Consider the following 23,119-nt stretch of genomic DNA (forward strand, 5'->3'; position numbering starts at 1 on the left):
AAACAGGAAACATGATTGGAAAAAGGGGAAGGGAGAGGGAAGCACCAGACAGACTTCCTGTAATGATCAATAAACCATTCATTTGGAATCAAAAAACCTCGCCTGGAATTTCAGGGCTGGGGGTGCCTGCATCCACACCACCTCCCAGCCATGGGACTCCTTCTCTGCCATCTGATCCACACCCCTCCCGTGGAGCTCCACTCTCGCCATTCCCAACGTCCTTTGCTCCACTAGATTCCCAAACTCGCTCATTGCTCCACATTGACAAATACAATACTGTGTAAAAGTCTTGGGCACCCCAGGTATATATATGCGCCCAGGACTTTTGCACAGTACTGTATGAGCAACAATCTGCATATCACAATTTTCTGCACTTAAAATATTTGGTAATATTGCATTGCTTGAGGATGGACTAAAAGATAAATTAAAATGTTTTGTCCTTTCCTGCTCTTTTAGATTTTATAGAGTTATTTCATAAAAGCTTCATAGGTAATTCCCATGTAATAATGTTAAAATCTGATTATTTTATCAATATTATGATTAAATAGGACAACAACATTAATAAGTTGGCTTGGATACAGCATCCATTTCAATAGCTTTAATACTGATCAAATTTCAGAATATAATCATTATTAGGTACACCTGTACACCTACTCATTAATGCAAATATCTAATCAGCCAATCATGTGGCTGATTATATATAACAATATCAAACAATGTTATTTTGAATAACATGATACCTAATATGCACTATTACTATTTCCAATTTCCACTTTTTGAATTCACAAATAAAACAAAATTATCTAGAATGAAACCTGCAAGCCTTAGAAGCACCGATGTTATTAATATGCATCACCATCATGGACTTTTGTATGGCAAATGTGCACTTTGACAAATCACAGATAATGGAGAATAAATCTAATGGTGGGTAACTGCCAAGAATTGATTCCTTGCATGTCTAATACCTCATTCATTTTCTTTCCTTTTCTTTGACATAATGGATCATCAAACTGGGATATGTTGGTAGCTAATCTACTGTTACGATGTGTTCCCATCACCTTTAAAAGGCAAAATCAACCAATAATTCCTAATATTTTTGCTTAACACTGAAATATTTATCCCCTTTCCTAGTGCAACACTTTACTTATAAACTTACTGCACAGATTTATTGCTGTGGCCTTTTAGCTCATATTGATGCACTGTCTGTATTTCTTCCAGGTCCTCTGACTGATATTATTGATCCAAAGTCTTAAGGTCATGATGAGCAAGTCACATTGAACATTAATGAATACATGGAGTAAGTGCAGTATTGGGTATTCAAAGAAGTCTTCAGCTGCTTTCAACTTTTTGTGCTGAGTGTGCTTACTAATCAAATATTGAGCCCATCTTTTTAAGAAATTACAGACTTCATGATCAATTACATAAGTTAGGGCATGAATAAAGTGCCACTATGCTTCCAAAAAAAAACTTATGACAGCAATATGTTTAAAGCAAGAGAGATGTTTGGATTTTTACAAGTACAGTGCATTCCGTTAAATTGGAACACATCAGGCCAGTACATTTTACCCCAATTACGTAGATGCCCAATTAGTCGAAGTTGCATGGAAATAGTGAAAAAGTATAAAAAAAGGCAAACAGGGTGTTTAAATGTAATACAGAACAACTTAGAACACCACCGATATTACTGCAATACTATAAAACTGTGTATTAGTTCCTAATAGTTATCAACAGAAGAATTCATCTGTCAAGTTCTTTTGACTAAAAATGAACAAAATCAACCCATAAACCTAGTACAGGTAATGGACTGCCTTCATGCAATGCTATCAAAAATTGCACCCTCCAAATTTTTTCATTTTCATTGTAACATTCAAGATGATTGTTCATACATTCAAATTCATAGTAGCTCTTACTTGTCGAAGTAGTAAAATCATTTCATTTTCCCTCCCAGCAGTTCTTGGCACCTCGAAGCCTAAGTGCTTTGAGCTGCAATGACAAAAACTGTTCGGAATTGTCTTACTACTTATTTCTCACCGACTATCAGTGACAAAAATTGCTACTTTTTGAACACAAACAAGCGCTATTTAAAAACTGTTCACTCACAGCATAGTGTTGTGTTAAACAGCCACACAAATACACATGACTGACCCTAATTGAAACTGTTCGGCAACAGTCTCCTGCCACCAATCAAGCGGAATAGTGCCCCAAATAAACGAGGGAATCCTGGCCATTTTCTCAATCAGTTTTTGTTCTTTAAGAGTTGTCCCAAATAAGTGGCTGCCCGATTAACCGAAGGCCCAATTAACCAGAATTCATGATAGTAGCTGTTTCTGCAGAGAAATTCAACACTGTCATGTGTATCATTTATATATAATGTATTTATAGAGGTCAGTTTGTGCAGGCTATATTATACTTGCAATCACCTCAGGGTGCAATAGTGACCATTGGTAAATTCTTCCAGACACAGTTCATCTGAGCATGTCTGATATTTGCCAAAAATCATGTACACATTTAATGACATAATTTAGCGAATGACAACCATTTCCGCATTAACTGACAGGAATCAACTGTTAAAAAGTGCAAACTGTTATTTTTGTTTTTGATTTTGCCTAAAACAAAAATCAAAACTCTGTATAAAGTCAGCAAATAAACACAGTTTAAAAGGTCCCCACTGTTGCAGCAATACTTTGTCCATAATCTCTACCAGACTCACTTTATGTATTCCAGCTTTGTCCATAGGTATCACTGACAAATATTTAATAATTTTGGTATTATGCATCTCAGTTGCCAGATGCTGTTATCAGTGGCTAGGCAATCATGTGATTTGTGAGATGAATACTGTTAGAATACAGTGGGAATGCAGTGATCATCCTTTCTCCATCCTGTCATCTTCCTCCAGTTATTGTACATAGCAACGTTTTGTACTGCACTGTCGTTCATGGGTAAAGCCCTCTCAAAAATTGAGCACATCTACATGAGAGGCTGTTGCAGGAAAGCAGCATACATCATTAAGGACCCCCACCATCCACAACAAGTTATTTTCTTGCTGCTGCCATCAGGAAGGTGGTACAGGAGCCTGAGGACTCATACCACCAGGTTCAGGAACAGTTACTATCCCTCAACCATCATGCACTTGAACCAGAAGGACTTACTTCACGCAATTTCACCTGCCCAATCATTGAAACGTTCCCACAACCAATGGACTCATTGTCAATGATTCTTTATCTCATGTTCTCAATATTTTTTGGTTATTTAATTATATTACTGTTTCTTCTTTTTTCATTTGCACAGTTTGCTGTCTTCTGCATTCTGGGTGAATGCCGTAGTTGGGTGGTCTTTCGTTGATTTTGTTATAGTTATTATTCTATAGGTTTTTTGAGTATGCCCACAAGAAAATGAATCTCAGGGTTTCATATGGGACATATCTGTTCTTTGCTAATAAAATTTACTTTGAACTTTAAAATTTGAATTGCGAATCAGGAAAAGCCTAAACAAAGTTTACAACATGATTCAGAATGGTGAATCTGTGGAATTCATTACCACAGATGGCTGTGGATGCCAAGTCATTGGGTAAATTTAAAGCTCAGGTTGATAGGTTCTTTATTAGTATAGCTGTTAAAGGTTATGGGGAGAAGGCAAGAGGGTAGGCTGAGAGGGATAATAAATTAGCTACGGTTGAATGGTGGCACAGAGTTGATGGGTCAAATGGCCTAATTCTACTCCTATGTCTGATGGTCCTTTGTCCTTATCATTTCCTGTAATTTATATTTTTATTTCTACTTTCCAACACCTACATATTTACCTAAACACAAGAGATGTTTAGATGTTGGAAATCTAGAGCAACTCACACAGAACGCTGGAGGGACTGAACAGGTAAGACAGCAACTATGGAAAGGAACAGGCTGTTGATGTTTTGACATTACTGTTTAGCAATCAATTTTATAAATTTTTGTTGCACAGCAAATAAAAAGTAACCACAATCAGATTCTATTTTCAGACCTAATAATTCAAAGTTCTTTGAATTGTGTATGTCATTAGAGCAAGAGGGCAAGTGGCAATCAAAATAAGAGTCTGTTGGGCTAGAAACTAAGAAAGAACTTTGTCAATGCCCACATCCTCCAAACGTTCACCAGAGAATGTTCAACATGTAAAATATTCCTTCTTCACACAAGCTCAAGTAATAGTAATGGATTATCACACTGTACAATTAGTGTCTGCCATTTCTCATGTCAGTATTTCTTAGCAGGCCTTTGGCCTCTAACATTAGTTCATATAAGTTCCAGGGAAGGAATCATGTTCTAGGATCAAGTTCAATGAGGCTTGGGCAAACTTTAGAGATCTTGGTAGAATGTTAAAAGGGTGTAAGTCCATGTACGCTTGACGGCAAAGCCATTAAGTCCCTAGAGGATGAGATGTGACCGTAGGTGTGATGCTTTTGGGCAATCGGGGGAAAAGTATGGAATCCTGACTGCTGTGTCATGGACACAAGCAATAGTTTCATTTCAAGAGGCTCAGAGAAGAAGCAGATTACGCCTTCAGCAGACTTTTTTTTGTTGGTTGTTTGCAAGCATCCATGGCCATTGGTGTAACCACAATGTGACAGGTCACAGTAACGCTGATTTATGGTGTACCCTTAAGTTCATCATTAGTTTCTGACAAGCTTTGATGCTTGTTGTGGGTCACAGAAAACAAAAAACTCATTTAGTTTGATCAGGTGGTATGATACTTTGAGGAATACAGATTGGTAATTGATCAAAAATCAAAAGTGAAGGAAATACTTATTGTGTTATACTTATACTTATTTCCCTTATTTTTATATGATGTTGAAAGATTTCTTTGATTCTACTGATTGAAATATCTTTAAAACTAGTACTGATGAATACACTGATACAGTTGGCTCCTATATCAGCTTTTGTGAAAATGCCAGCATCACCACAAAAGCAATCACCAGATTTAGCAATAATTAACCCTGGTTTAATGCATAGATTAAACAGCTGCGCCTGGAGAAGGAGGAGGCCTTTAGGGATAGCGTTAAAGGGAAGTTCAAAAAAGCTAAGTACAAGCTGGAGAAGGCAATCAGAACTGCCAAATACCAATATTAAGTCAAAATGGAAAGCCAGCTTTCTGCAAATGCATGTTCTTCAGTTCTGATAAAGGCATTTTTACGATGCATCTGAAAGAGATGCAGCGTCTTTCACCGCTCATCCCGTTGTCCAAGAGACCCAAGCAGATTATCGGGGGGAAGCAGCAATTCGATTGCACTCCTTCCAATGGAGTGTACAGTCTGGTCGCCTCGACACCAAAGATATGAAATACAGTCTCAGCCACCTCTTTGATATTAAATACTCCAGATTCAGGAAATTCACTTTTCTCTGTATCAGAACTTGCCATTTCTGTATCAAGCCATCCATCTGTGATATTGGCACAATTGCTCTTTTTCCATTAGTGCAGGCTGACCTGCTGGGCATGTCCCACACCACTGCTATTAGCAACACATTATACATCTCAACTCTCTAAATGCCCTCATTAAACCATTTCATCAGGCAACTCTTACAATTTATCCTCATGGGAACTCTGGCCTCAAGCTTTGACACTCTAAAACTCTTTGGTCTACTCATCCATCATGTCAACCTCTTTAAAACTATTTCTTAATCACTATTTCCAAAGGGTTTTTACCCGAAATGTTGACTCTAATTCTCAGACACTGCCTGACCTGCTGTGTGTTTGCAGCACTTTCTGTTTTTATTAGCCATTTTAAAATCATCTACCAGGCTTACAGTCAGACATCACTGACCTTCAGATTAAGCAAATTGCATTTCACTGTTGTTGCTGTCTCATAAGGTTTAACAACAGATATTTGTTGAATATTTTCCAGATCAAAATAAATACCAGATGATGTTTGTTTCATGTAGCTTTCTTGATATAATATTAAACATGTAGATACCAAAATCTCATTCACAAATGCTCTGATTTTATTGATGAGAGTTACTTTAATGGATAAAATAACAGGTACAGAAGCCAGCATGTTGTTTTGCACAATAGATCTGTGTGTTCACTGGCATTTCGACGCAACTTGCTCATGCCAACTGAGATGGCCATCAACGCTAAATCCACTATTCCTTTCCTATCCATGTACCTGTCTATATCCTTCATTAATGTCAGGTTTGTCCCTGCCTCTTCTATCTCCTTATGTTCCATTCACTCACCAGCTTCCATGAAAAACTTGCCCACACCTTGAAGATTTTCTCCTCTCACATTAAACATACAGTCTTGAGTTTTAGACCCCCACATCCTTAAAAAAATGACTGTGACTAGCTACCCTATTTAGCTGCTCATAATTTTACTGAGATCACCTCTCAGTTTCCCCTGCTCCGATGAGAGCAATCCTATCCAATTGTTCCTTGAAACTAAAGCCCTCAGTCCCAATCAAAATCCAGGTAAATCTCTTATGCACTCTTTCTCATGCAAACATATCCTTTCTATAATGAGGCATCCAGAAATTCTACACACAATAGCCCAAATGTGGCCTAGTGAATGTCTTATATAGCTGCAGCCATTGCAACTCTTATAGCCAGTACCTCTGCTAAATGCCTTCTAAGCTACGCTATCCACTTATGTCTCTGTGTTCAGTGAGTTATAAATTTGTTCTCCTAAGATCTCTCTGTACATCAATGCTTTTAAGATCTCCATCATTTACTTTATATGTCCTACCAGTATTAGATGACCCAAAGTGTATTAATTCACAAATGTCTAGATTATATTTTATCTGCCACCACTCTATCCAACTTTACAGTGGATCTATGTCACTCTGTGTCCTTAGGCAACCATTCTCACCATCTACAATTTCATCAATGCTCATGTTGCCAGCATACTTGTATCAAACAACAATCATTCCAATCCAAATCATTAACACAGGTCCCTGCACTGATCCCTACTGCAGCCACTGGTTACAAGCTTCAAGACTGTAAAATAACCCTCTACCACTACTCTCAGCTTCTGATCACCAAGCCAATTTTGAATACAATCTGACAAAACACCTTGGATCCTGTGTGTCCTAACATTCTCTTTTCCAGTCCTGACAAAAAGCTTTACCGAAACGTTGTCTATTTATTTCCCTCCATAGATCCTGTTTGACCTGCTGAGTTCCTCCACTGCTTTGTGTGTGTTGCTCTAGATTTCCAGCATCTGCAATCTCTCTTATGTCAATGACCATAAAATTTACCCCTAAGAATTTTTTTCTAACAGTTTCACTACTACTGACATAAGGCTCAACAGCCTGTAGTTTCCTGGCTTCATTGCTACTGTCCTTCTTAAATATGGGAACATTAGTACACTCTGATCTTCTGGTATCACACTCATGAATGAAGATTATGCAAAAATCTTTGTCAAGCCCCAGCAACCACCTCCAATTCTTTCCATAACACCCTTGGAATTATTTCATTAGGCCAGTGGTGGGAGGGTGGGTGGGACTATGACTAGAGATCATGGGTTAAGGGTGAAAGGTGAGAAGTTTAAGGGGAACATGAGTGAAAACTTCTTCATTCAGAGGGTTGTGAGAGTGTGGAATGAGCTGCCAGAACAAGCAGTGCATGCAAGATTGATTTCAATATTTAAGAGAAGCTTGGATAGGTACATGGATAGTAAGGGTATGGAGGGCTATGGTCCCAGTACAGTTCGATGGATGTAGGCAAATTAAATGGTTTTGGCATGGACTAGAAGGGCTAAAGGGCCTAATTCTGTGCAGTACTTCTCAATGACTCCCTCTTTCCCAGATCAGCCCCTAATATCAGTGTACAATCCCCTACCTCCATTCTCCTCGTCCTTCTCCTAGTGAACATCCCTGGCTCCACTAGAAGACTTCCCAATGGAACCCAGAGGAAGCCCAGTCATTCCTGACCTTTTACCTAACATCTACCATACTTACAGCATGTTTAGGAATTATCTTTAGTTCTGTTGGCTATCAGCTTCTCTAGATTGCCAACAGCCTCAGACAGGTCTCTACCTATGCTGTCCTTGCATTGTAACATCCAGTATCAAAGCAAAAGCACAGAGCAGTAATCTGGAGAATGCTGCTGAGCTTATGAATGTGAGGTTGAGCAGATCAGTAGGCTTTAGAAAGAGTATAATTTTAACTGGATGTTACAAAGGATGTAGGCCTTTACTTTTGACAATATTTGATTGAATAGAAGTTTTCAATATGTTGAAAGATTTTGATTGAATAGATACAGAAAACTTATTCCCTTTGGTGAATGAATCGGACTAAAGGTAACATATTCATAATCCTTCACAAGAATCTGGAGAGGAGTAATGAAACGCTTTCTCCCCACTGAGAGGAAAAGATAGTGGAAGTTGGCACCATAAATATTTTTTAAAAGGATTTGAACAGGTATTTGGTGATAAGAAGCAAATAGGATTACAGACAAAAAGCACGAATCCACTTTTGTTCAGGAGGGGAAACTGTTTTGAGATAGCTATATATTTTATGCTCATGCAGGATGTATACCCTCCTCAAGCAATAACTTGTGCATTTAAGCAGCACTGGTTGTGCAGTTTCTTGAAATACTGCGCAGTGATAGGGAAGAATTTTTGGAACCCCATGCGTGTGTTCAGAGTGGCCTATGTGGTTTGGATCTATGTCTGCATTTTGTAATATGTTCACTGGTTACAAAAGTGAGGAGGCCATTGCATAATTTAGGGTGCAGAGAAGATTTGATCATTAACCAATATGAATTTGAATCTAAAATACAAGAAAGTCTCCAGACGCTGGAAATCCAAAGTAAAACATACAAAATGCTGGAGGAACTCAGCAGGCCAGGCAGCATGTATAGAAGTGAGTAAAGAGTCGATGTTTCAAGCTGAGACCCTTCGTCAGGCCTGGAGAAGCTAAGATGAGTATAGGCATAGATTAACTGATGAAGGGTCTTGGCCCAAAATATCAATTGCTCACAATTTTCTATGGCCTGCAGAGTTCCTCCAGCATTTTGTATGTGTTGCATTGAATTTGAATCTGAATCTTATCAGAGGAACTGAGCAAGTTGGATTCAAGCAACTAAATAAATTTGTAATTTTAAATGATACAAGTTGTAGGAACTATTTCTTTCTTATCCAGCCTAGGTTATATGTGACTTCACACCCAAAAATATGGTTGACTCTTAATTATGTCATCAGTTTGGAGATCAGGAATAGCCAATAAATGCCAGGATTACTAGTGATATTTGCATCCCATGAATAAATAAAATACAAGAGAACCGTCACCAATACAGTACCAAGACAATCTCAGATGTGGCTCATTATTTCTCACACAGAGACAAATCATAAAATTCTTGACATGTAAGGAAGCTATTCAGCCTTTGTGTTCATGCAGGGCCAAATGAAGTTCTCCATCCAATGTCCACATCCCAGATCGGTCTGCAGCTTTGGCAATTATGACAAAAAGGTTAATAATGCATTATAAGTTTCCCTCTCTACTTACTTTTCAGACAGTGAGTTAGACGCAGGTTATCCTTATGAAGAAAAATAAATTCTCTTTTACTGTTCCAATTTATCACCTTAAAACTATATCCTTCAGTTATTAACTTTCCTGCAGAGAGAGAAATGTCCTTCTGGATCATGCTGCCTAGTCCCTGATAATTCATCATACCTCAATTAAGTTTCTTACGTTACAAAACAGCCAACTCTGCCACTTTTGATCATGGATAAAAATTCTGAAGCCTCATAAATTGCATCTGCTCTCTTTCAAGTGCAATTACACCCTTCTTAAGGGATGGATGTTATGACTGTGCACAGTCCTTCGTGGTCCTGAATCACGGCTGTTGAGCCAAAGCCCAACAATTCCTTTCCTTGCACAGATGCTGCTTGACCTGCTTAGTTCCTCCAGCATTTGGAGCGTGTTCCTGCAAATTCCAATATCTACAGTACCTTGCGTCACCCACTCTAGGAATCAGAACCAGGTTTACTATAACTGACAGGTGTTATGGAAGTTGTTCCTTTACAAAAGCAATACACTGCAAGATGAAAAAAATTGCTTCAAGTTATGAAAATATAGCAAAAGACGAGTGAAGTTGTATTCATGTATTCAGAGACCATTCAAAACTAAGATGGAGCAAAAAGCTGTTCTTGAAATGGTGAATGTAGGTGTTCAGTCTCCTTCCCACTGCTGGAAGGCATGCCCTGGATGGTGAGGGTTTTTTTTAATAATGGACATTGCCTTCTTGAGGCACTGCATCTGAAGGTGTCCTTGATGGTGCAGAGGGTTGTACCTGCGATGGGACTGGCTGAGTCTATAACCTACTGCAGTCCTCTGCATTGGAGGCTCCATACGAGATTGTGATACAACCAGTCAGAATGCTCTCCAGTGTACATCTGTAGAAATTGGGATGACTCTTTGGTGACATACCAAATCTCCTCAAATTCATAATGAATTAAAGCTGTTGGCATACCTTCTTCATGTGTGCATCAATATGGTGGACCGCAGATAGATCCTCTGGGATGTTGATGCACACTCTTCCCACTGGTGGCTCCTCAATAAAGACTGGTGTGTGCTCTTCCAACTTCCCCTTCCTGAAGTCCACAATTAATTCATTCGTCTTAATGACATTGACTGTAAAGTTGTTGTTTCAACTCCACTCAACCTGTTGAACTTCCCATCGCTATCTCGGATTGTGAAAACTTCAGTGACGTCATCATTAAATTTATTGATGGTCTTTGAGTTTTGTCTAGCCATGTAGTCATGAGTACAGAGAGAGGAGAAAGCTGGGCTTGTATTGATTGGCAGAGAGGAGAAGATGTTATTACTGACTTGCACCAACTGTGGTCTTGTAATTAGGAAGGTGAAGATGTATTTGCAGTGACAAGTACAGAAGGAAAGGTTTTTGAGGCTTGTTGATTGGTAGTGAGGGAGTGATGGTGTTGAATGTTGAGTTGTAATCAATAAATAGGTATAACCTGTTCATTCTGCATTAACTTTGAACTTTGACCAATAAAAGCACATATACCATATGCCTTCTTAACCAACTTTTTGACACTTTCCTACCTGAAAAGATCTGGGAAGGTGTACTCCAAGAGCCCTCTGTTCCATCTCCTGCTATTTACTCTGCATTCCTTTGCCCTGTTTGACTTCTTCAAACATATTTCTGACTTTGCTGAACTGACAACATGTCACAAGACAACAAGGGGCTAGCACCAAACCCTGCAAAATCCGACGTCTTTCATTCACTAAAACACAGATTGAAATGAATAATGTAGACATCACTGTGAAATCTTTCAAGCAGTAGTCACACAATATTTACATTCACAGGGAGCAACACTTTGTTTTAATTGAGTAGAACTCCAAGCCCACTTGCATGCAAACTACCACGTTCTGTACCTGAGTGAAGGCAGAAAATCTATATGTGCACACTGTCCACTGTTATCAAATCAAAGAGCAGGTTATGAGTACCCTGTCCTTGAGAAAGGAGCCTTTATCATGGTGTGAATGTAGCTCCAGATATTAAAATGTGGGGACATCATCTGCTGCCATGTTTCCTGATCCATAGCACACTGAATTACCCCCAGACATCACTTGTAGCCAGCATTGGCCAGAAACTTCACCCTGGTCATCTTCTATTTTCTGGACAGTTCACCGTTCTCCCACAGCTGCATAGTGCCACAAAAAAAGCAGGCATCAGAAATGGAGTAAATATGGTGTTGCCCTCTTGAAAATTCAATTCCACAGCTTGCATCTGCACAGGGAATCCAGTTCATTGACACCCCTCTTATTCTACACACTGCACAATCAAGCCACATTGATGAAGCAGTCAAGGAGCCTGCAGATCAGTGAGGAGGGTGACGAGGATGACTTAGTGAAGTCCCTGCTGAACTCCAAGAACTTTTTCTACCAGCATAGTTATTCAATAAAAACAGGTACAGTCATGGAGAAATAATTCTCATTGAACCTGCATGGTCAACATCAAAGTCAAAGACAATGAAACTTGGAACAAACCCTAACACCACCATCGTTGAGCAAAAATCAGACAAAATGGCCCAGACTATGTTACAATCTTTCCCAACCTCCTTTAGAGACCAAAATCCGCTGTAGAATGGATAAATCTCAGACAATATACCAAAGTGGATTATTGCAGTATCTGGATTTTGTGGTGAATAGCACTGACCTTCAGATAAAATGTACTTTTCTCAGATAAACCTGTCATAATCAGATTCCAAATTCTTACTCTTTCGACAGACAGTCAATATTGTATTCAGTATTGTACTGACAAAGGGTCTCGGCCCGAAAACGTTGACAGTGCTTCTTCCTAGAGATGCTGCCTCGCCTGCTGCGTTCCACCAGCATTTTGTGTGTGTTGCTTGTATTCAGTATTCAGTATTGTAAACATGGCAACTTTAAAGGCGGCACTGAACAACTCAAACAGGTTGGAATTCACTAGTTCTGAAACAGGGCCTACACATGAAATATAAACAACTACTCCTTCTCCACAGTTGTTGTTCAACCCAGTAAGTTCCTCCAGCGGATTGCATTTATGCTCTAGATTCCAGATCTGCAGATTCTTGTCTCCTTGGAATTCATTGACTAGCGAGCTACAGTGAGGCATGAACATTTCAAAGCAATCGAATCCACAATTATTCAGAAATTAGATATTCCCCAAGGAATGCCAATTGAGGCTCATTTTAACTCAATGCACTGATTAACCAGTTCAAGAAGTACAATGGAGCAACAACTATTGATCATCAGCAGCAGAACACAGAGTTTCACTCAGCTTTCAACATTTGATCTGATCAATGTAATGTCACACTTCCCTGGGTAAACTGTCAATTTTAACTAAATCTTTGTCACCTAATCCTGTTGCTTTCAATCTCCTGCATAATGAAGGGGTTCCTGGAGAAGAGACACAATGAAGTAGGTTGTATATCTAGGCAGTTAATCTGCTTCATATTCAAACTACCTCTCTGAGGAGTCACCCAGCAGCAATGCCAAAATAACCAACGCAAGAACAGGGAGAAACTAAGTGATAGTAAAAAACAAAATCAGGGACCACATGCAGACATTGAAGTAAAGGCAATAGTCTACATATCTCACCATCAAAACATCCACAGAAATAAGCCAATAACCCTGTGGAGAAACCATCAGTCCTGTCAAGATTAACCTTAAACATGTTCGTATGAGACTGAAATCCAATTTCAGGTCAAATTCTGAGGGTGGCAATAGAAAACAGATGTACACTGAACTTTGAAGGTGCTATGAATAGTAGTGGATTGATACAATGAATGTGATCATATGCTGTTGAAATCATATTAAACACAAAGCAGAAATTATATCATGTCATGCATCTATTAATTGCTGGATTATGTGAAATCATATTTTGTTCAGCTTAATCTGTAAATAGTATGGTGAGGTAATATATGGTACTCTAATAGCAGTGCAGTAGTGAAATTACTGGATCCGTGATCCAAAATTCTGGATTTAGCCTCCTAAGAACAAATCTAGCAACTTTAGAATTTGAATTCAATTAATTGTCTGAAATTAGCACTACGCTTTGCAGTACCTGCGACCTGGGTCCAATTCCTGCAGCTGTCTGTAAGGAGCTCATATGTTCTCCCCATGTCTGCCTAGGTTTCCTCCGGGCCCTCTAGTTTCCTCCTACTGTCCAAAGACATACTGGTTGGTAGGTTAAATGGTCATTGTAACTTGTCGTAGAACTAGGCTAGGATTAAATTGGGGGTTGCTGGGCTGTGTGGTTTGAAGGGCTGGAAATGCCTATTTTCAGATCAAATCAGATTCAGTTTATTGTCATTTAAAAACGACAAATGCAATGCAGTTAAAAAATGAGACAACGTTCCTCCAGAATGATATCACAAAAACACATGACAAAACAGACTACACCAGAAAATCCACATAACGTTTGGCAATCCCCAATCCAGAGTCCAGAGAGGCTGCTGCGTAATAATATCACGCTACCATCTTAGCGCGTTCTCCAAAGAGGCGCTCCAACCCCACCAGACAAACAAGACCAAAAACTAAAGCTACAAGACCTGCACAAAACGACATAGTTACATCATATAGTTACAACCCTGCAAACATAGAAACATAGAAAATAGGTGCAGGAGTAGGCCATTCGGCCCTTTGAGCCTGCACCGCCATTCAGTATGATCATGGCTGATCATCCAACTCAAAACCCTGTACCTGCTTTCTCTCCATACCCCTGATCCTTTAGCGACAAGGGCCATATCTAACTTCCTCTTAAATATAGCCAATGAACTGGCCTCAGCTGTTTCCTGTGGCAGAGAATTCCACAGATTCACCACTCTCAATGTGAAGAAGTTTTTCTTCATCTCCGTCCTAAAAGGCTTCCCCTTTATCCTTAAACTGTGACCCCTCGTTCTGGACTTCCCCAACATCGGAAACAATCTTCCTGCATCTAGCCTGTCCAATCCCTTCAGAATTTTATACATTTCAATAAGATCCCCCCTCAATCTTCTAAATTCCAGTGAGTATAAGCCTAGTCGATCCAGTCTTTCTTCATATGAAAGTCCTGCCATCCCAGGAATCAATCTGGTGAACCTTCTTTGTACTCCCTCTATGGCAAGAATGTCTTTCCTCAGATTAGGGGACCAAAACTGCACACAATATTCTAGGTGTGTTCTCACCAAGGCCTTGTACAACTGCAGTAGAACCTCCCTGTTCCTGTACTCAAATCCTTTTGCTATGAATGCCAAAACAATAGCATAATTGATAAAAAAAAACAGACCATGGGCACAGTAAAAATAGTCCAAAGATGTTAAAAGGCTATAAGTTCAAAAGAAACCACCACACAGTTTCCACAAGTCCCCAGAGTCCCGACAGACTCACCATCCCATGCCGGCGGCAGAAGGGAATACCCCCGCTATGGACTTCCATGGTGCCGCCCAACTCAGCCTCGCAGACGCAACACACAATGAAAGCGCCGCCCGACTCAGCCTCGCAGATGCAGCACACACTGAAAGCGACCTGACCGCAGCGGACTCTGAGTCCATCGAACCTCCGAGCCGACGACCATCCCCTCCGGCACAGCTTCTCCGAGCACCATCCTCTGTCGAGCGTATTAAGACGGCCCCACCAATGGCCACGTCCGTTTTTCATCCGATTATGATTGCGCACAACACCCCGCTTCACAAATAACAGATAATCAGCTCTGGAGTGGCCGCTGCAAACTGCGTCACGCCGCCACCTTGAATCACTTTTGCACTGTATCTCAGTAAGACCATGAGACCATAAGCAAAAGTAGGCCACTTGGCCCAAAGTGACTGCTCCAGCATTCCATCCTGGTTGATCTAATTTTCCTCTCAGCTCTAGTCTCCTGCCTTCTTCTCATATCCCTTCATCAAGGATCTATCAACCCCTGCCTTAAATATAAAGCCTCCACAGCTGCCTGTGGCAAAGAATTCCACACATACACCACTCACTGGCTAAAGAAATTCCTCCTGCTCTCCATTCTAAAAGGACGTCCCTTTATTCTGAGGCTGTGTCCTCTGCTCTTAGACACTCCCACCGTCGGAAACATCCTTTCCACATGCCATTACATAGGTTCAATGAGATCACCCCTCATTCTTCTGAATTCTAGTGAATACAGGCACAGAGCCATCAAACGCTCTTCATATGACAAGCCATTTAATCCTAGAATCATTTTCATAATCTCCTTTGAACCCTCTCCAGCTTCAGCATGTCCTATATAAGACAGGGGCCCAAACTTGCTCTCGATACTCCAAGTGAGATTTCTCCACTGCCTTATAAATTTTCAACACTACATTCTTGCTTTTATATGCTAGTCTTCTCGAAATGAAGAAAAAAATTGCATTTGCCTTCCTCACTACAGACTTATATATATATGAAAAAACTGTGAAGATGAGAACAAAAAGATAACGCCAATTCTTGTAAAAATCTTATCTATTTCACTAAAGTCCTTAATAAAATCATAAGAAATAAGAACAGGAGTAGGTCATGCAGTTCCTTGAGCCTGCTCAACATTCACAAAGATCATAATATCAGTTCCACCCTGGTACCAGCTTCCTTCGTTGTCTCCATCTGCTTTGGTTTTCTTGATGCCCACAAAACTACAGCATCCTGATTTTGAAAAATCCGAGCTTCTGTAACTCTCCATGTGGAAAATTTCGAAGTTGATCACCCTCTGAAAGAAAAACACTACACCTCATCTCAGTCCCAATTAGCCAGACCCTTACTGTCAAATTATGACCTCTGTTCAATCAAGGAAATTATGCTCCATGCATCTACCTCGTTAACAGTTTAGTAAGCTTTGATAAGATCTCTATTCTTCAAAACTCAAACAAATCCAATTGTCATTTACTCAATATTTTCTCATATGATAAACTACTTTCCTGGGACCAGTCCAGTGAATCTATGCTGTGCTCTCTTCCTTAGCAGTTAGCAGTACGAGACCAAAATTATTAACGCAATTCAGTCTCATTAACCTCTGATGCAATCGTAATAAGATATTCTTACTCAAGGACATTACTAATCAAATCAAATCAAACGAAATTGAAGTTTAATTCTCATTCAACCATACATGAATACAACGGAATGAAACACTGTTCCTCTGGGGCCGAGATGTAAAATGTACATAGCACATTCAAGATAGTGTGCACACATGCAGCCACTCAAAATGTATATATATAGCTGTCCCACAAACTAGTTTGACATAGTTTAACTCACAGAAACATGTCACAGACAATGTGCCAGACGACTCTATCAGAAATACTGGGTGTATTCTGTCCCCCAGCAGGACAGGTTCACCAGAAATTAAAGCATAGTGATGTACAGGCAATAATGTGCAGCAGTGGGAGTCCTATATATTGACTTTAGCCTACTTGGATTCAGAACGAACACAGGCCACAAAACCTCCTCCTGACTACTATCCACTGTCCTGCCTCAACTGTTGAATCAGTTCTCCTCCAGGTTAAGCAAACCTTGGAAAAAGAACTGCAAATAACAAGAGTAATATGTATCCTTGGTGGGAGGGGTCAATGTCCATGATAAGACTGACACTGTCTCAGCTGACTAGATCCTAAAGGATATTGCTACCAAATTGACTTTGCACACAGAAATCAGTGAACCAACATAAAATCGTATAGCGGCACTAAAGCAGTTCTTTTTTGGCCACCTTGCCTGTTGACCATGATGCTTATCTACATTAATCACATTTGTCTGCCTTAAAATCGCATCTGGCTGCGCTCCTCCTGTCTAAGTAACTGGACAAATGGCTCTTAAACATTGAAATTCTGTTAACCCAACAGCAGAAACAGGATGCAGAAGACAGGCAGGTGACATCACACCCACCGGAACAGACAGAAGCTCTCAACTTGACCATAGCCAGTCGTGGATGTTAGAGAACAATCAAAGAGTTAATGGGTGGAGAAGACTCAGAAAAATGTACAGCCTCAGTGATGGCAGGTTCTTTGATGTGACTGCTAACAACAACAGTGAAGCATTTGCAACCATGTTCAGCCAGATGCACCATATAGATAATCCATTTTGGGTTCCTGAGATGGCCACCATCACAGGGAGCAGTCCTCAGTCAAATTTACGCACATTCAGGTAAAGAGAAGCAGAGGACAATAACTGTTCCACCGCTACTGAAAATGAGAGAAAAAGAAGCTTATTAAACTGCTGGGAAGCTGAATGTCGTAAACTGGATAAAACTGGATTGACCATGGGGATAATGTGCAAGACGCATAAAATGCTGGAGAAACTTAGCAAGTCAAGCAGCATCTATAAAGGGAAATAAACGGTCAATGTTTCAAGCCGAGATCATTCATCAATACCCTTCATCAGTCTCAGCCCAAAACATTGACTGTTTATCCCCCTCCATTGATGCGACCTGACTTGCTGAGTTTCTCCAGTAATTTGACCATAAGGCCATAAGATATAGGAACAGAAGTGGGCCATTCGGCCCATCAGGTCTCCACCATTCTATCATGGCTGATTCAATTCTTCCAGTCATCCTCACTCCCCGGCCTTCACACCATACCCTTTGATGCCCTGGCTAATCAAGAGCCTATCTATGCCTTCCTTAAATACACCCAATGACTTGGCCTCCACAGCTGCTTGTGGCAACAAATTCCACAGATTTACCACCCTCTGACTAAAGTAATTTCTCTGCATCTCAGTTGTAAATGGATGTCCTTCAATCCTGAAGTTGTGCCCTCTTGTCCTAAAATCCCCTACTATGGGAAATAACTTTGCCATATATAATCTGTTCAGTCCTTTTAACATTCGGAATGTTTCTATGAGATCCCCTCATTCTCCTGAAATCCAGGGAATACAGCCCAAGAGCTGCCAGACATTCCTCATACGGTAACTCCTTCATTCCTGTAATCATTCTCGTGAATCTGCTCTGAACCCTCTCCAATGTCAGTGTATCATTTTTAAAATAAGGAGCCCAAAACTGCACACAATATTCCAAGTGTGGTCTCACGAGTGCTTATAAAGCCTCAACATCACATCCCTGCTCTCACATTCTCTGCCTCTAGAAATGAATGCCAACATTGCATTTGCCTTCTGCACCACTGACTCAATCTGGAGGTTAACCTTTAAGGTATTGTGCACAAGGACTCCCAAGTCCCTTTGCATCTCTGCATTTTGAATTCTCTCCCCATCTAAATAATAGTCTGCCTAGTTATTTCTTCCATCAAAGTGCATGACCATACACTTTCCAACACTGTATTTCATTTACCATTTCTTTCCCCATTCCCTTAAACTATCTAAGTCACTCTTCAGACTCTCTGCTTCCTCAACACTACCAGTTCCTCCACCTATCTTTGTATCATTGGCAAATTTAACCACAAATCCATCAATACTATAGTCCAAATCATTGACATACATCATAAGAAGTAGTGATCCCAACACTGACCCCTGTGGAACTCCACTGGTAACTGGCAGTCAGCCAAGTTAGGATCCCTTTATTCCCACTCTCTGTTTTCTGGTAACCAGCCAATGCTCCACCCATTTCAGTAACTTCCCTGTAATTCCATGGGCTCTTATCTTGCTAAGCAGCCTCATGTGTGGCACCCTGTCAAAGGCCTTCTGAAAATCCAACTACACCATGGCTACTGCATCTCTTTTGTCTACCCTGCTTGTAATTTTCTCAAAGAATTGCAGTAGGTTAGTCAGGCAGGATTTTCCTTTCAGGAAACCATGCTGGCTTTGGCCTATCTTGCAATGTGCCTTCAGGTACTCCGCAATCTCAAACCAAACAATCGATTCCAAGAACTTCCCAACCACTAACGTCAGGCTAACGGGTCTATAGTTTCCTTTCTGCTGCCTCCCACCCTTCTTAAATAACGGAGTAACATTTGGAATTCTCCAGTCATCTGGTACAATGTAAGAATCTTATTGATTCTTGAAAGATCATCGTTAATGCCTCTGCAATCTCTCCAGCTATTTCCTTCAGAACCCAAGGATGCATTATTCCATTCACTTATGTTATCCCATTCTTCTTGGTGAACCAACTGTCTTTTGATGTTTTAGCAGCAGAATGTCTTGGAAAATTAGATTTTCAACTGCTAAAAAAACCCAGATTTTAGTGTTTATTTGTGAAAGTTGGACATTGCTTGATATACACAGACAGCCACAGTGACTAGATTATTCTATTTACATTATAAAGTAACATTTTAAGCTCCTAGGTGAATACACAAACATTAAAATGGCAAAATGAACTTTTACAATGACTCTGCACCCTAAGTGTTATAACTGCCTTGCTGATGGTACTCAAAGGGTGTTGTGCTGGGAACATAAGTTTCACAGGTGTTCTTAATAAAGAGGGATTTTACTCTGAAAGAGTTATGATGTCTTTATTTCAAAGTTCAAAGTTTAAAATTAATTCATTATCAATTACAATTATGTTGCCATATACAAACCTGATTCTCATTCTCATGTAGGCATGCACAATAAGTCCGTAACAGAATCAATGAAAGACCAACTTGGGTGACAGACTGCCTCGTGAGCAGCGTTACACATATTTATTTTAGATGCAAGTTAATAACATTAATTATTATGAATAATTACACATCCCTTTTCCTGCTTATAAAATAATTAACTTGTTATTCCAGAATATGAAGGAACGTGTTTGTTTACAGAATATTCCACAGAAACCATCTGGCCAGTTGAACCCAGTTGAAGATGAATGACTTTGCAGAAAGCTGTTAAGAATACCATCATTATTAAATGTAGGCAAGTGCGTTTGGTTTGCAATAAAGATTTGAATTTACAGGTTGATAAATGTTAAGCACCTTCTGGCATTATCCTGGTGCATGCAATTTGATAAACTCACATGCTGTTCCATACATCATAATACATGCTAAAATACAAACTGAGCCCAACTATATTCATTCTTTTCTACTGTCATGACAAATCCATAAGAGAAGGATCTTGGTACCTAATCATTATAATGAAAATAGGAAATCATCTTTCCTATTTTTAAGATCTATCTTTAAATCCAAGTCTCATTTTACACAATGTAACAATTCTTATAAATGATTGAACACATGAACATCTCTGCATTACTATAATATTCTGAAAGTATTCACAAAACCCAAATTCTGCTTGAAGTTAAGGTGAGATTGAGTTTTTACGCATTGCTTTTGTGGCATAAACATGCAAAAAATTAACACTAATTTACAATTGTAAAACACTATGTTATTAATCAGTGCTTCCCCACAAAGAACCATCCCCAGTACACATGATCTTCCTAGGTCATCATGATCTTCATCCCGAACCAATATTTCCCCGCATGATGCTGTTTCCACCCCATCATTCCCGACAACCCCACGTGGGACTTCCCGACTCACCAGCTCCACATATTTCTTTTGGCTTCTAAATCTAATCCCTCCATCATGCATGTTCGCACCAGCACTTCAAATCCCCCACCCTCCCCTATGAACAACCATGACCAGCATTATGCTCATCCTCCTGATCTCCGTCACTCCGAGTATTATGCCTACTACTCTACTCCTTATAAGGTCTATCCTGTCCCAAGTCACTAAACTAGAGTGATAGTTGACAGAAACCATAGTAACAGAGAAAAGTGATATAGCAATTAAGACTGGAAGGAAGGACAATAATGGTCAGGCTATTAAACATGGTGGGCTTGATGGGTTGCTATTTGTCTGGAAATAATTCAGATGATGTGTAGTTCGGGTGGTTGATGGTTGGGTTGGGTTGTTCTTTGATCCTGCCAACTTACTTGCAAGCGTTTCGAAATCATGTGGAAAGACATCGTCAGTGCGCTGTTGATTGTGGTGTGTCCACCAATAGATTGTCCTCTATATACTTTTTAATCAGCTGATTGGGCTTCATTTCAGAAACTCATCGCTGATTGGCTGTGTGTTGTGGTCTGGGATCTTGCTCACATCAGCTCATAAATAGAATCAAGGTCGATGTGCTTGCTTTTATAGAATTTTTCACAGAAATCCATGCTTCTGGGAATTCTTTTGTATGCTATGTGTTTGCTTGCATGATGACTTTCACTGATGCCCAATCAAATTTGTGCCTCTCTAGATCTTCATGGGTATAGATTAGAGAGAGTTGGTTATGCCGCTTTTCACCCAGTTGATGTTCATGGATCCTTGTGGAGAGTTTTCTCACAGTTTGCCCAACGTCACATTTGCTGCAGTCCCCACACTGGATTTTGTAGTCCTCATTAGTCTTGTCTAATAGCTTGGTTCATTCTTCTGGTCTGCAAAGTATTCTCCTCAGTATTGCTGTTTGTTTGTCTACTCAGCACTAGTAATATTAATGGTAAGGAGGAAGAACTTTGAGCCTGGATCAGTGATTGGAATAATGATGTTGTTGCCATTACAGAGACCTGACTGCACGATGGACAGGACTGGCAGTTCAACATTCCAAGGGTATGTTGTCTTAGATGTGATTGAGAGGAGTGTAAATGAGGCGGAGTGGTTGCATTACTGCTAAAGGGGAATGTAAAAGCATCACTTCAAAGAGGTCACTCTAGGGCTCATTCATGCAGGCAATTTGGATGAAGCTCAGAAATAAAGATGGGAAATTGCACTGATAGAAATATGCTAAAAGCCCTCCAAATGCCACTGAGAGGTGCAGACAAACTATGGAAAGCTACAGAAACATAAGAAACTTAAATGGAACGGAGTTTCTTCAGTGTATCTAAGAGGGGTTCTTGAAATAGTATGCAGAATTGAAGAAGAGAACATATTGTGTCTGAGGAAATGAGCCGGGCCAGGTGATAAACCTGAGAGTGGGTGAACATTTTGAGAATAGTGATCATAATTTGTAATGTTTTAAGATAGTTATACTGTAAGTAAAGATAAACTTGGATATTGCAAGAAGGGACTGAAGTGAAGGAGATCAAGTTATGGCTATAAGATAGGAACAAATGGGTGTTGATTGGGAGAAACTGATGTTGGATATCTGACATGTGGGGATTGTTCAATGACCAGCGGATCACAGTTCAAGACTAGAATATTCCAGTGAGGAGTAAGGATAAGAATGGTAAGGTAAGGAGACCTTGGATGACCTAAGACATCCTAAATTTAGTTGGAAAGAGGAAGGATGTATACAAAAGGTTTACAAACCTGATTAACCTAATCACAGGACAAAATGTAATGACCTATTACCCTACCCGGTATTCCTTTGGACTGTAGGAGGAAACTGGAGGAGCTGGAGAAAACCAATGCTTTTCATGTTGAGGCCATATGCAGACTCCTTACAAAATGGCACAGGAATTTAACTCCAAACTCCAAAATGTCCCAAGCTGTAACAATGCCATACTAACTGCTATGTTTCTGTGGCACCCTTTAGGAAGATAAAATCTGATTGGGTCCTTGTAGAGTATGAAGAGCACAGGGAAGTGCTCAAAAAGGTGATAAGAAGGCTCAAAAGAGGCCATTGCAAGCAGGATCAAAGAGGATCCCAAAGGATATTAAGTAAAAAGTATAACTAAGAGTTGCTCCCCTCATCGTTAAGAAAGGAATTTTGAGCTTTGAGTCTGAGTAACTGGCTGAGGTTTCAAATGAGCACTCTGTGTCAATATTTACTAAGGAAAAGGGGTTGGAGGATAGTGAACACATAGTGGGGCATGCTAACATGCTGGGACATTTGAAGTCT

General features: G+C 39.9%; 1 protein-coding gene across 9 annotated transcripts in view; it reads right to left on the reverse strand.

Moving 5' to 3' along the window:
- Positions 1–23,119, reverse strand: part of LOC132394341 (glypican-5-like) — an 855,183-nt gene that overhangs the window by 573,437 nt on the left and 258,627 nt on the right. The window lies entirely within an intron of this gene.

Source organism: Hypanus sabinus, chromosome 5 (assembly GCF_030144855.1).
Source record: "Hypanus sabinus isolate sHypSab1 chromosome 5, sHypSab1.hap1, whole genome shotgun sequence".
Taxonomy (NCBI): Eukaryota; Metazoa; Chordata; class Chondrichthyes; order Myliobatiformes; family Dasyatidae; genus Hypanus; species Hypanus sabinus.